This window comes from Tamandua tetradactyla, chromosome 11, assembly GCF_023851605.1.
Source record: "Tamandua tetradactyla isolate mTamTet1 chromosome 11, mTamTet1.pri, whole genome shotgun sequence".
Classification (NCBI taxonomy): domain Eukaryota; kingdom Metazoa; phylum Chordata; class Mammalia; order Pilosa; family Myrmecophagidae; genus Tamandua; species Tamandua tetradactyla.
The window spans coordinates 91,181,849-91,197,933 of NC_135337.1; positions in this window are offsets into that span (position 1 = coordinate 91,181,849).

A 16,085-nucleotide genomic window follows, 5' to 3' on the forward strand; every position below is an offset into this window, starting at 1 on the left:
CAAGCTGTGAGCAGAGTGACACCTGAGGGAACCTGTCTCAGAAAGGATAAAGGACGTTGACTTGCCTAAGCTAACAGCGCTACCAAGTGGCACAACAGGGATAGATACTAGTTTTTGACTCCCTAGTCGAGACCTTTCTTGGGAGGAGCCCAAGGTTACATTTCTCGAGGACTTGCTCTTATGAGTTTCATTCGCCCAAGGCAGCACTTATCAAAGGGGCCCCAACCACGTTAAAAGGCAGATAGGGTTGAGATTACAAGCACAAGCTTTGGCTCAAAAACCCTCCATTGAGAAGCCCAGGAGTGACTGGGGATTTATTCAACCACAAGGGGTCACTTGAGTGCCCAGCATGGAGTAAGTGCTTGGAAAATGGGGGTGATTTTGATTGTTCCCAACTGGATTCTTGTCCTATCCAACCTAGTTCCTTAGTGACATCCCCTGGGCTGGAATAGAGGTGACAAGGAAACCAGGACTCCCTCAGAAGTGAGGTCTTGGCCCACACCACCCACCAGAAGTTGTTGGATCCCGTGTTTTCAGCCCAGCCTCCTGACTATCTACATAAAATCCATCATGCTTGTCCTTATAATCTCCTTGGTCACTGTAAGAGATGGAAATCTCAAGATGCCATGTGTCCTCTCTTGTCCTCCATCTCTACCCTGACCCTACCTCTGCCACCACCCAAACCTTTTCAGTGTATGTTCATCTATTCTCTCACCTTTTTGCTTTAACTGACCCTTTCTTCATATCGGGCTGTGCCCCTGTCTTTTATTACCCCCTCCCCCTCACTGATGGAAGATTGAGGTCAGAAATCCCTTCTCGTTATCCCTCTCTAGACCAGCTCTGCTGACCTCAGTGACATTAGGGTTTCATGAATAGCCTCCCCAGTGTATAGTCTTCAGAGACATCTCCCGCTTCAGACCACACCAAGAACTTACCTGACAGCTTTTTAGTCAGTGCCTCCTGCCTTCTACCCTCTCAGCAGGGTTGCGGCGGGGTGACCACAGAGCTTTAAGGAACCACCAATCTTCCCTTCTCAATCCATGTAGTGTGTATGGTGACTCCCCACTGCCTGACTCCAAAACTGTACCCATGCTCTGGCCATGATGATCAGTTCAGGGGCAAGTGAGTGGCCCAACCCCGGAGCCATTGGAGCCACTGAGCATCAGGCCCAGAACCTTGTGCAAGAGAAGCTCTGGTTCCCCTGATCTTGAAGCCGGGAAAATGGAAGGTGTGGTTGGAGGCAGAAGGTACACCTTCATGAAAGATGCCTGAGAGAGTATGAGACCACCCAGCAGAAAGCAGAGCCAAAAGCTGGAGTGAGAGCAAGGCCGAAGTTGTGGCCACAGTACCTCGAGCCCTTGGATCCAACCAGGCCCTGAGTTTGGAATTGACCTCTCCCCCCCCCAGGAAGTTTTGGGGGAAAAATTCACATTACCACAAACAGTGGTGCTATCGCTTGGATCCCAAGTAGGACTGCAACCTCCTTAGCCTCACTTTTGCCTTGCCTGGGTCCTCCCTCCCACCCTGAAGCCCAATGCTCTGGTCAGTCCTGTTGCCATGCATAATAGCTGTTGGTGCCTCCCAGGTGAGGCCACCTTACTTACAGCTTCTGCCCCAGCTGTGGCAATCAGAACACCACATCTCCTCTGATTGGTTCAGAGACAGCATGTCACCCACATGGGCACAAGACGAGGCAGGCAGCTCTAGGACTTGCCTCTGGTCATCTGAGAAAGAGGGGTGCCCTTTGGAGGGCAGGATGGGCTGGGAGGACGTGAGCCCAGGAGATGCAGCTTAATGGGTCCTTTAACTCCTTACTCCATTAGTTTTAGCACCCTCCCTTCTCAAGGCCACTGGAAACATCGAGTGTCAGATATTCGGAGCCCTCTCATCCTCTTGCTGGTCTACTCAAATGTCACATCCTCAGAGAAGTCTGCCTTGATTGCCCACCATTTCTTTATATATATATATATATATATATATGTATGTATGTATGTATGTATTGATTGATTGATAACATACAAACACAAGCATTCTTAACATGCAAACATTCCATACATAGCATACAGTCACTGGCTCACAATATCATCACATCGTTGTGTATTCATCACCATGATCATTTCTTAGAACATCTGCATCACTCCAGAAAAAGAAATAAAATGAAAACACTCATACATACCATACCCCTTAGTCCTCCTTCTCATTGACCACTAGTATTTCCCTCTACCCAATTTATTTTAACATTTGTTCCCCCTATTTATTTTTAATCCATATTTCTTACTCATCTGTCCACACCCTAGATAAAAGAAGCATCAGTCACAAGGTTTTCACAATCACACAGTCAACTTTGCGAAAGCTATATCATAATGCAATCATCTTCAAGAAACCTGGCTACTGGAACACAGCGCTACAGTTTCAGGCACTTCTCTCTAGCCTGTCTAATACACCTTAATCTAAAAAAGGGCTATCTATATAATGTGTAAGAGTAACCTCCAGGATAACCTTTGACTCTGTTTAAACCTCTCAGCCACTGACACTTTATTTTGTCTCATTTTGTTCTTCCCCCTTTCGGTCGAGAAGGTTTTCTCAATCCCTTGATGCCAAGTTCCAGCTCATTCTAGGATTTCTGTCCCACGTTGCCAGGGAGGTTTACACCCCTGGGATTGACCCCCGTTTCTTAGGTCTGTACTATTACTCTGCTTGATTTTCCTTCAAAGTATTTATTAATACTTATTTATATGTTTAGTTATTTATTGTCTATGTCTTAGTTTCTTGGAGCTGCCATAACAAGGTGCTACAAACTGGGTGGCTTAAAAGAACAGAAATACATTTCTCTCATGGTTGCAGAAGCAAGAAGTCCACAATCAAGGTGGTGGCAGGGCCGCACTCCCTCTGAAACCTTTAGGGAAGGCTCCTTTGCTTCCTCAAGCTTCGGTTGACTCTAGGCATTCCTTGACTTGGGACTGCGTTTCACTCCCATACCTGCTCCTCCTGCTCCCCACAGTCTGACTCTGTCTGGATTTCCCTTGGGACACCCGTAGTATGGGATCAGGGCCCACCCCAATCGCATCTTCAAAGACCCTATTAGCTATTGGGACCACATTCGTGGCATCAGTGATTAGGACTTAAACATGTCTCTGGAGAACCCCAGTCAAGTTCAAGGACATTGTCACCATTCCAGAAAGTTCCCTCGGGCCCTCCCTTTCCAGTCTCTGATCCAGACAGACCACTCTTCTTACATCACCAGGATTCACTTATTTGTTCATGTCTCGAATTTTTTTGAACTGGGAAGCATCTCACGCAGACCCATTTGTGTCTGTCATTTCCCTAGGGCACTTTGAGGGTTTTTTGTCAGTTTGTCACGGACCAGCACACCTGTGTCTCCGTGCGTCCTTTCTACAACAGCCTGGTCTTATTCCTCCATGTACTCTGGATCTGTACTGAGGTGTCATCTGGACAAGAGTAGCAAACCAGAAAGATAAACTCAGGCCAACTACTCAGGGCTGAATACTTCCCCCCTCAATTCACCTCCACCCAGAAGCGCGAGCTGTGACCATATTTGGAAGTGGCCCCTTCTTCGGGGAATGGTGAGAACGGGGAGAAATTCAACTTCCCCAAGTTGAATTCTTGATATTCTCACAAGCAGTGTGGACAACCAAAGCTATAGGCTGAGCCCCCAGTCTTGGGGTTTGTTCATATGAAACTTAACCCCACAAAGGATAGGTCAGGTCTACTTAAAATTTAGACCTTAGAGTCACCCCGAGAGAGCCTTTTGTTGCCCAGATGTGGCCTCCCTCTCCAGCCAACACAACGAGCAGTCTCACCACCCTCCCCCTGTCTACGTGGGACATGACTCCCAGGGGTGTGGACCTTCCTGGCAATGTGGGACAGAGAGCCTAGAGTGAACTGAGACTCAGCATCAAGGGATTGAGAAAAACCCTAGAATGAGCTGAGACTCAGCATCAAGGAATTGAGAAAACCTTCTGGACCAAAAGGGGGAAGATGAAATGAGACAAAGTGTCAATGGCTAAGAGATTCCAAACAGAGTCGAGAGGTTATCCTGTAGGTTATTCTTATGCATTAAATGGATATCACCTTGTTATCCAAGATGTAAGGGAGAGGCTGGAGGGAACTGCCTGAAAATGCAGAGCTGTGTTCCAGTAGCCATGTTTCTTGAGGATGACTGAATAATGATATAGCTTTCACAATGTGACTGTGTGATTGTGAAAACCTTGCATCTGATGCCCCTTTTATCTACCTTGTCAACAAACGAGTAGAACATATGGAATAAAAATAAATAATAGGGGGAACAGATGCTAAAATAAATTGAGTTTGGAAGTGGCCCCTTTGCGGATGGCATCAAATAATATGAGGTCCTACTGGGCAAGGACGGACCCTAAAACCAATATGACTGCTGCTCCTTACAGGTAGAGAGAAGTTTGGACACAGAGTCAACAGATTACGAGGGCCAGAGAGAGCCCTGTGAGGACGGAGGCAGAGGTTGGAGAGATGCAGCCACAAGTCAAGGAGCACTGAGGATGGCCTGGCAACCACCAGAAGCCAGAAGAGGCAAGGAAGGGTTCTTGGGCTTCAACAAGAGCAGGGCCTTCCCGACACCTTGCCTTGGGCCTTTTGCCTCCAGAATTGTGAGGGATGATATATTTCTGTTTTAGGATATCCCCTAGCTGGTACTTTTGTTACAGCTGCTCAACAGAACTCAAAGACCAAGCCTAGCAGTAAAGAGCCAGGTTCTAGTCTGCTGGGAACCTATGGGCTGTCCAGGGCAGGCAGGAGGATGTGGCTTTGGAAGCCATGCACCAGGCGCATTGACTCCCAGGGATGATGGACTGAGAAAGCCTTCTTAACCAAAAGGAGGAAGAGAGAAATGAGACAAAATAAAGTTCAGTGGCTGAGAGGTTTGAGAGACAACGGGTTATCCTGGAGGTTATTCTATATGCATTACATAGATATCACCTTGTTAGTCAAGAGGTAGTGGAGAGGCTGGAGTGAACTGCCTGAAAATGTAGAGCTGTGTTCCAATAGCCATGTTTCTTGAGGATGGCTGATGATAGAGCTTTCACAATGTGACTGTGTGATTGTGAAAACCTTGTGTCTGATGCTCCTTTTATCTACCTTGTCAACAAACGAGTAGAACATAAGGAATAAAAATAAATAATATTTTTTTTTGTTTTTGTTTGCTTGTTGGTTTGTTTGTTGTTGTTGTTTTTTACTATTACTACTACTTTTATTTCTTTTCTTTATATTAATATTTTATATCTTTTTCTGTTGTGTTGCTAGTTCCTCTAAACTGATGCAAATGTACTAAGAAACAATGATCATGCATCTATGTGATGATGTTAAGAATTACTGAGTACATATGTAGAATGGTATGATTTCTAAATGTTGTGTTAATTTCTTTTTTTCTTTCCGTTAATAAAAAAAAATAAATAAATAAAAAAAAATAAATAAATAATAGAGGGAACAAATGCTAAAATAAATTTAGTTTGAAATGCTGGTGATCAATGAGGGGGAGGGGTGGGGGTATGGTATGTATGAATTTTTCTGTTTTCTTTTTATTTTTTTTCTGAAGAGATGCAAATGTTCCAAGAAATAATCTTGATGATGAATATGCATCTATGTGATGATAATGTGAATTACTGATTATATACGTAGAACGAATGATCATAAGTTAAGAATGTTTGTGTTTGTTGTTATATATTTTTTAAAAATTAAAAAATTAATTTAAAAAGTTGAAATAAAGAACACAGGTTATTAGGAGATAGAAATAGGGTAGAGATTGGGTAATTGGTACTGAAGGGCTATGGATTGTGCAATAGGACTGATTGTAGAAATTCAGAAATGGATAGCACAATACTACCTGCTTGTAGTACAATAATATAAGTGCACTGAATGAAGCTGAATGTGAGTTATCTATGTAATGCATAAGTTCCATGTACTTAAGGTGTTCAATCAACTATCTGCATAAGTTATATTAGGAGATACACTAGTCAAAGTATAGATTTGTACCAAATAAACGTTTTTTGCTTTAGTCTCACACATAAGTTGAAATTTTAAAATATTAATTACCATCTATTTTCAGCACCCTGCAGTAATGACATTCCTTTGTTCTTCCTCATGCAAAAACATTTTTAAAATTTGTACCTTTAGTCACTATCATTACACACTCTAGGCATTCCTAGATTATACCATCTCAGTCTTTATTATCTATCTTTCTTTCTGATTTCATTTGTGCCCCCAGGCCTCCTCCCTCTATCATTCTCACATTGAGCTTCATTTAGTGTTTTAACATAATTATATTACAGTTAGGTAGTATTGTGCTGTCCATTTCTGAGTTTTTACATTCAGTCCTGTTGCACAATCTGTATCCCTTCAGCTCCAATTACCCAATATTTTACCCTATTTCTATCTCCTGATGGTCTCTGTTACCAGTGAAATTCTCCAAGTTTATTCACTAATGTCAGTTCATATCAGTGAGACCATATAGAATTTATCCTTTGTTTCTGGCTAATCTCACTCAGCATAATGTCCTTAAGGTCCATCCATGTTGTTACATATTTCATATCTTTATTCTGTCTTACAGCTGCATAATATTCCATCGTATGTATATACCACAGTTTGTTTAGCCACACTCTGTTGAAGGACATTTTGGCTGTTTCCATCTCTTCACAATTGTAAATAATGCTGCTATAAACATTGGTGTTCAAATGTCTGTTTGTGTCCTTGCCCTCATGTCTTCTGAGGAGATACCTAGCAATGGTATTGCCGGGTCATATGGCAATTCTATATTTAGCTTTCTGAGGAACCACCAAACTGCCTACCACAGCAGTTGTACCATTTGACGTTCCAGCCAACAGTAAATAAGTGTGCCTCTGTCTCCACATCCTCTCCAGCACTTGTCATTTTCTGTTTCATTGATAATGGCCATTCTGGTGGGTATGAGATGATATCTCATTGTGGTTTTGATTTGCATTTCTCTAATGGTCAGGAAAGTTTACCATTTCTTCATGTGCCTTTTGACCATTTGTATTTCCTCTTCTGAGAAGTGTCTGTTCAAGTCTTTTGCCCATTTGTAATTGGGTTGGCTATCCTTTTGTTGTTGAATTGAACAATCTCTTTATAAATTCTGGATACTAGACCTTTATCTGATATATCGTCTCCAAATATTTTTTCCCAGTGTGTAGACTGTCTTTTTACTTTCTTGACAAAGTTGTTTGATGTGCAAAAGTGTTTGATTTTGAGGAGCTCCCATTTATTCATTTATTTCTTCAGTGCTCTTGCTTTGGGTGTAAGGTCTAGGAAACCGCCTCCTACTATAAGATTTATAAGATATTTCCCTATATTTTCTTCTAACAGTTTTATGGTCTTAAACCTAATGTTTAGATCTTTGATCGATTTTGAGTTAAGTTTTATACAGGGTGTGAGATATGGGTCTTCTTTCATTCTTTTGCATATGGATATCCAGTTCTCTAGGCCCCATTTATTGAAGAGACTGTTCTGTCCCAGGTGAGTTGGCTTGCCTGCCTTATCAAAGATCAAATGTTCATAGATGAGAGGGTCTATATCTGAGCACTCTATTCGATTCCTGTGCTGGTTTGAAAGGAAGTATGCCCCCTAAGAAAAGCCATGTTTTGATATAAATCCCATTTCTTAAAGGTAGAATACTCCCTATTCAATACTGTATATTTGAAACTGTTAATGAGATCATCTCCCTGGTTGATGTGATTTAGTTAAGAATGGTTGTTAAACTGGATTAGGGGGTGACATGTCTCCACCCATTTGAGTGGGTCTTGATTAGTTTCTGAAGTCCTATAAAAGAGGAAACATTTTGGAGATTCGGAGAGACTCAGAGAGAGCAGAGAATGCTGCAGCACCACGATGCAGAGTCCACGAGCCAGCAACCTTTGGAGATGAAGAAGGAAAGTGCCTCCCGGGGAGCTTCATGAGATAGGAAGCCAGGAGAGAAAGCTAGCAGATGATGCTGTATTTGCCATGTGCCCTTCCAGCTGAGAGAGGAGCCCTGACCGTGTTCACCATGTGCCTTTCCAGATGAGAGAGAAACCCTGAACTTCATCGGCCTTCTTGAACCAAGGTATCTTTCCCTGGATGCCTTTGATTGGACTTTTCTATAGACTTGTTTTAATTCTCAGCCTTAGAACTGTAAACTAGCAACTCATTAAATTCCCCTTGTTAAAAGCCATTCCGTTTCTGGTATATTGCATTCCAGCAGCTAGCAAACTAGAACAATTCCATTGGTCAATATATCTATCTTTATGCCAGTACCATGCTGTTTTGACTACTGTGGCTTCATAGTATGCCTTAAAGTCAGGCAGTGTGAGACCTCCAACTTCATTTTTTTCCTCTGGATACTTTTAGCTATTCAGGGCACCCTGTCCTTCCAGATAAATTTGGTTATTGGTTTTTCTATTTCTGAAAAGTAAGTTGTTGGGATTTTAATTGATATTGCTTTGAATCTGTAAATCAATTTAGGTGGAATTGACATCTTTATATTTAGTCTTCTAATCCATGAACATGGTATGCACTTCCATCTATTTAGGTCTTCTGTGATTTCTTTAACAATTTCTTGTAGTTTTCTTTGTATAGGTCTTTTGTCTCCTTAGTTAAATTTATTCCTCAATATTTTATTCTTTTGGTTGAAATTGTAAAAGGAATTCTTTTCTTGATTTCCCCCTCAGATTGTTCATTACTAGTATATAGAAACACTACAGATTTTAAGTATTGATCTTGTAACCTGCCACTTTACTGTACTCATTTATTAGCTCTAGTAGTTTTGCTGTGGATTTTTCAGGGTTTTCGACCTATAGTATCATATCATCTGCAAACAGTGAGAGTTTACTTCTTCCTTTCCAATTTTGATGCCTTGTATTTCTTTTTCTTGTCTAATTGCTCTGGCTAGAACTTCCAACACAATGTTGAATAACAGCGGTGATAGTGGACATCCTTGTCTTGTTCCTGATCTTAGGGGAAAATTTTTCAGTTTTTCCCCATTGAGGATGATGTTAACTGTGGGTTTTTCATGTATCCCCTTTATCATTTTGAGGAAGTTCCCTTCTATTCCTTTCCTTTGAAGTGCTTTCAACAGGAAAGGATGTTGAATTTTGTCATATGCCTTTTCTGCATCAATCAAGATGATCATGTGGTTTTTCTGCTTTGATTTGTTAATGTGGTGTATTATATTAATTGATTTTCTTATGTTGAATCATCCTTGCATATCTGGGATGAATCCTACCTGGTAATGATGTATAATTCTTTTAATGTGTTGCTGGATCGATTTGCTAGAATTTTCTTGAGGATTTTTGCATCTATATTCATTAGAGAGATTGGTCTGTAGTTTTCTTTTTTTTTAATTTATTTATTAATAAAAAATAAACAAAATGAAGCAACATGCATAATCAGAGATTCACAATATCATCACTTAGTTGCATATTCATCATTTCTTAGAAAATTTGCATTAATTCAGAAAAAGAAATAAAAAGACAATAGAAAAACAAATAAAACGAACACAAGAAAGAGAAAAAAAAAAAGATTATACCTACCATACCCCTTACCCCTTGCTTTCATTGATCACTAGCATTTAAACTAAATTTATTTTAGCATTTTCCCCCCTATTATTTATTTATTTTTTTTGCTTATTATTTATTTTTATTGCATATGTTCTACTCCTTTGTTGACAAGATAGATAAAAGGAGCATCAGACAAAAGGTTTTCACAATCACACAGTCACATTGTGACAGCTGTATCATTATTCAATCATCCTCAAGAAACATGGCTACTGGAACACAGCTCTACAATTTCAGGCAGTTCCCTCCAGCCTCTCCATTACATCTTGAATAACAAAATGATATCTACTTGATGCATAAGAGTAACATCCAGGTTAACCTCTCGACTCTGTTTGGAATCTCTCAGCCATTGACACTTTGTCTCATTTCCCTCTTCCCCCTTTTGGTCCAGAAGGTTTTCTCAATCCCTTGATGCTAAGTCTCACCTCATTCTAGGGTTTTTCTCAATCCGTTGATGCTGAGTCTCCATTCATTCCAAGATCTCTGTTCCACATTGCCAGGAAGGTCTACACCGCTGGGAGTCATGCCCCACGTAGAGAGGGGTAGGGTGGTGAGACTGCTCCTTGTGTTGGCTGGAGAGAGGAGCCACATCTGAGCAACAAAAGAGGATCTCTTGGAGGTGACTCTTAGGCCTAAATTTTAAGGAGGCTTGACCTATCCTTTGCGGGGTTAAGTTTCATATGAACAAATCCCAAGACTGGGGGCTCTGCCTATAGCTTTGGTTGTCCACACTGCTTGTGAGAATATCAAGAATTCAACTTGGGGAAGTTGAATTTCTCCCCGTTCTCACCACTTCCCGAAGGGGGCTTTGCAGATGCTTTTCCACTCACTGATCGAATCACTCTGGGATTCATTGGGGCATCACTCTGGATGAACCAGCAAAATCTCATGTCCTACCTGAGAGTCCCAGTACTTATGGCGTTCAATCAAACTATCTACATAAGTTATATTAGGAAATGCACTAGTCAAAATATAAATTTTGTAACTAATAAACATTTTTTGCTTTAGTCTCACACAGAAGGTGACATTTTAAAATATTAATTACCATCTATTTTCAGTACCCTGCAATAATGACATTCCTTTGTTCTTCCTCATGCAAAAACATTTTTAAAATTGTACCTTGTACATTTTGCTATTATTATACTCTCTAGGCATTCCTAGATTAAACCATCTCAATCTTTAACATCTATCTTTCTTTCTGATTTCATTTATGTCCCCAGCCCTCCTCCCTCTATCATTCTCCCATGCAGCTTCATTCAGTGTTTTAACATAATTGTATTACAGTTAGGTAGTATTGTGCTGTCCATTTCTGAGTTTTTGTATCCAGTCCTGTTGCACAGTCTGTATCCCTTCAGCTCCAATTACCTAATATCTTACCCTATTTCTATCACCTGATGGTCTCTGTTATGAACAAAATATTCCAAGTTTATTCACCAATGTCAGTTCATATCAATGAGACCATACAGTATTTGTCCTTTAGCTTTTGGCTAGTCTCACTCAGCATAATGTTCTCAAGGTCCATCCATGTTGTTACATACTTCATAAGTTTATTCTGTCTTAAAGCTGCGTAAGATTCCATCATATGTATATATCACAGTTTGTTTAGCCACTCGTCTGTTGATGGACATTTTGGCTGATTCCATCTCTTTGCTATTGTAAATAATGCTGCTATAAACACTGGTGTGCAAATGTCCGTTTGTGTCTTTGCCCTTATGTCCTCTGAGTAGATACCTAGCAATGGTATTGCTGGGTCATATGGCAATTCTATATTCAGCTTTTTGAGAAACCGCCAAACTGCCTTCCACAGTGGTTGCACCATTTGACGTTCCCACCAACAGTGAATAAGTGTGCCTCTTTCTCCACATCCTCTCCAGCACTTGCAATTTTCTGTTTTGTTGATAATGGCCATTCTGGTGGGTGTGAGATGATATCTCATTGTGGTTTTGATTTGCATTTCTCTAATGGCCAGGGACATTGAGCATCTCTTCATATGCCTTTTGGCCATTTGTATTTCCTCTTCTGAGAAGTGTTTGTTCAAGTCTTTTTCCCATTTTGTGATTGGATTGGCTGTCTTTTTGTTGTTGAGTTGAACAATCTCTTTATAAATTCTGGATACTAGACCTTTATCTGATATGTCATTTCCAAATATTGTCTCCCATTGTGTAGGCTGTCTTTTTACTTTTTTGATGAAGTTCTTTGATGCACAAAAGTGTTTAATTTTGAGGAGTTCCCATTTCTTTCTTTCTTTCTTCAGTGCTCTTGCTTTAGGTGTAAGGTCGATAAAACCGCCTCCAATTATAAGATTTATAAGATATTTCCCTACATTTTCCTCTGACTGTTTTGTGGTCTTAGGCCTGATGTTTAGATCTTTGATCCATTTTGAGTTAACTTTTGTATAGGGTGTGAGATATGGGTCCTCTTTCATTCTTTTGCATATGGATATCCAGTTCTCTAGGCACCATTTATTGAAGAGACTGTTCTGTCCTAGGTGAGTTGGCTTGACTGCCTTATCAAAGATCAAATGTCCGTAGATGAGAGGGTCTATATCTGAACACTCTATTTGATTCCATTAGTCAATATATCTATCTTTATGCCAGTACCATGCTGTTTTGACCACTGTGGCTTCATAATATGCTTTAAAGTCAGGTAGCGCGAGACCTCCAGCTTCGTTTTTTTTTTCCTCAAGATACTTTTAGCAATTTGGGGCACCTTGCCCTTCCAGATAAATTTGCTTATTGGTTTTTCTATTTCTGAAAAGTAAGTTGTTGGGATTTTGATTGGTATTGCTTTGAATCTGTAAATCAATTTAGGTGGAATTGACATCTTAACTATATTTAGTCTTCCAACCCATGAACACGGTATGCCCTTCCATCTATTTAGGTCTTCTGTGATTTCTTTTAACAGTTTCTTGTAGTTTTCTTTGTATAGGTCTTTTGTCTCTTTAGTTATATTCCTAAGTAATTTATTCTTTTAGTTGCAACTGTAAATGGAATTCTTTTCTTGATTTCTCCCTCAGATTGTTCATTACTAGTGTATAGAAACACTACAGATTTTTAAGTGTTGATCTTGTAACCTGCCACTTTGCTGTGCTCATTTATTAGCTCTAGTAGTTTTGCTGTGGATTTTTCAGGGTTTTCGACATATAGTATCATATCATCTGCAAACAGTGAGAGTTTTACTTCTTCCTTTCCAATTTTGATGCCTTGTATTTCTTTTTCTTGTCTAATTGCTCTGGCTAGAACTTCCAATACAATGTTGAATAACAGTGGTGATAGTGGACATCCTTGTTTGGTTCCTGATTTTAGGGGGGAAAGTTTTCAGTTTTTCCCCATTGAGGACGATATTAGCTGTGGGTTTTTCATATATTCCCTTTGTCATTTTAAGGAAATTCCCTTGTATTCCTATCCTTTGAAGTGTTTTCAACAGGAAAAGATGTTGAACTTTGTCAAATGCCTTCTCTGCATCAATTGAGATGATCATGTGATTTTTCTGCTTTGATTTGTTGATATGGTGTATTACATTAATTGATTTTCTTATGTTGAATCATCCTTGCATACCTGGGATGAATCTTACTTGGTCATGATGTATAATTCTTTTAATGTGTTGCTGGATTCGATTTGCTAGAATTTTCTTGAGGATTTTTGCATCTATATTCATTAGAGAAATTGGTCTGTAGTTTTCTTTTTTTGTAATATCTTTGCCTGGTTTTGCTATGAGGGTGATGTTGGCTTCATAGAATGAATTAAGTAGCTTTCCCTCCACTTCAATTTTTTTGAAGAGTTTGAGGAGAGTTGGTACTAATTCCTTCTGGAATGTTTGGTAGAATTCACATGTGAAGCTGTCTGGTCCTGGACTTTTCTTTTTGGGAAGCTTTTTAATAACTGATTCCATTTCTTTACTTGTGATTGGATTGTTGGGGTCATCTATTTCATCTTGAGTCAAAGTTGGTTGTTCATGCCTTTCTAGGAAGTTGTCCATTTCATCTAAATTGTTGTATTTATTGGCATAAAGTTGTTCATAGTATCCTGTTATTACCTCCTTTATTTCTGTGGGGTCAGTGGTTATGTCTCCTCTTCCATTTCTGATCTTATTTATTTGCATCCTCTCTCTTCTTCTTTTTGTCAATCTTGCTAAGGGCCCATCAATCTTATTGATTTTCTCATAGAACCAACTTCTGGTCTTATTGATTTTCTCTATTGTTTTCATGTACTCAATTTCATTTATTTCTGCTCTAATCTTTGTTGTTTCTTTCCTTTTGCTTGCTTTGGGGTTAGTTTGCTGTTCTTTCTCCAGATCTTCTAAGTGGACAGTTAATTCCTGTATTTTTGCCCTTTCTTCTTTTTTGATATAGGCATTTAGGGCAATAAATTTCCCTCTTAGCACTGCCTTTGCTGCATCCCATAAGTTTTGATATGTTGTGTTTTCATTTTCATTTGCCTCGAGATATTTACTGATTTCTCTTGTAATTTCTTCCTTGACCCACTGGTTGTTTAAGAGTGTGTTGTTGAGCCTCCACATATTTGTGAATTTTCTGGTGCTTTGCCTATTATTGATTTCCAACCTCATTCCCTTATGATCTGAGAAAGTGTTTTGTATGATTTCAATTTTTTTAAATTTGTTTAGACTTGCTTTGTGACCCAGCATATGATCTGTCTTTGAGAATGATCCATGAGCACTTGAGAAAAAGGTGTATCCTGCTGTTGTGGGGTGTAATGTCCTATAAATGTCTGTTAAGTCTAGCTCATTTATTGTAATATTCAAATTCTCTGTTTCTTTATTGATCCTCTGTCTAGATGTTCTGTCCATTGATGAGAGTGGGGAATTTAAGTCTCCAACTATTATGGCAGGTGTGTCTATTTCCCTTTTCAGTGTTTGCAGTGTTTGCCTCATGTATTTTGGGGCATTCTGGTTCGGTGCAGAAATATTTATGATTGTTATGTCTTCATGTTGAATTGTTCCTTTTATTAGTACATAGTATCCTTCTTTGTCTCTTTTAACTGTTTTACATTTGAAGTCTAATTTGTTGGATATTAGTATAACTACTCCTGCTCTTTTCTGGTTGTTATTTGCATGAAATATCTTTTCCCAACCTTTCACTTTCAACCTATGTTTATCTTTGGGTCTAAGATGTGTTTCCTGTAGACAGCATATAGAAGGATCCTGTTTTTTAATCCATTCTGCCAGTCTATGTCTTTTGATTGGGGAGTTCAATCCATTAACATTTAGTGTTATTACTGTATGGGTAGTACTTTCCTCTACCATTTTGCCTTTTCTATTTTATATGTCATATCTAATTTTCCTTCTTTCTACACTCTTCTCCACACCCCTCTCTTCTGTCTTTTCATATCTGTCTCTAGTGCTCCCTTTAGTATTTCTTGCAGAGCTGGTCTCTTGGTCACAAATTCTCTCAGTGATTTTTTTATCTGAAAATGTTTTAATTTCTCCCTCATTTTTGAAGGACAATTTTGCTGGGTATAGAATTCTTGATTGGCAGTTTTTCTCTTTTAGTAATTTAAATATATCATCCCACTGTCTTCTCGCCTCCATGGTTTCTGCTGAGAAATCTCCACATAGTCTTATTGGGTTTCCCTTGTTTGTGATGGATTGCTTTTCTCTTGCTGCTTTCAAGATTCTCTCTTTCTCTTTGATCTCTGACATTCTGATTATTAAATGTCTTGGAGTATGTCTATTTGGATCTATTCTCTTTGGGGTGTGCTGCACGTCTTGGATCTGTAATTTTAGGTCTTTCATAAGAGTTGGGAAATTTTCAGTGATAATTTCTTCCTTTAGTTTTTCTCCTCCTTTTCCCTTCTCTTCTCCTTCCAGGACACCCACAACACATATATTTGTGCGCTTCATATTGTAATTCAGCTCCCTGAGTCCCTGCTCATATTTTTACATTTTTTCCCTATAGTTTCAATATCTTGTTGGATTTCAGAGGTTCTGTCCTTCAGTTCACTAATCCTAACCTCTGTCTCTTGAAATCTACCATTGTAGGTTTCCATTGTTTTTTTTTTTCATCTCTTCTACTGTACCTTTCATCCCCATAAGTTCTGTGATTTGTTTTTTCAGACTTTCCATTTCTTCTTTTTGTTCATTCCTTGCCTTCTTCATATCCTCCCTCAATTCATTGATTTGGTTTTTGATGAGGTTTTCCATGTCTGTTCGTATATTCTGAATTAGTTGTTTCAGCTCTTCTATCTCATTTGAACTATTGGTTTATTCCTTTGACTGGGCCATATCTTCAACTTTCCTGTGTGATTTGTTATTTTTTGCTGGCTTCTAGACATTTTATTACCTTAATTAGTTTATTCTGGAGATTGCTTTCACTTCACTTACCTAGGGTTTTCTTGGTAGATGAATTTGTTGTCTATCTGTTCTTTGACCTTCAGGTCAGCTTTTTCCGGACCTCTAGTTTAGGTTTTGTTTAACAGAGGATAATTTTTCAGTTCTTGTTTTCATATTTCTTGCCCTGCTTGTATGGTAACT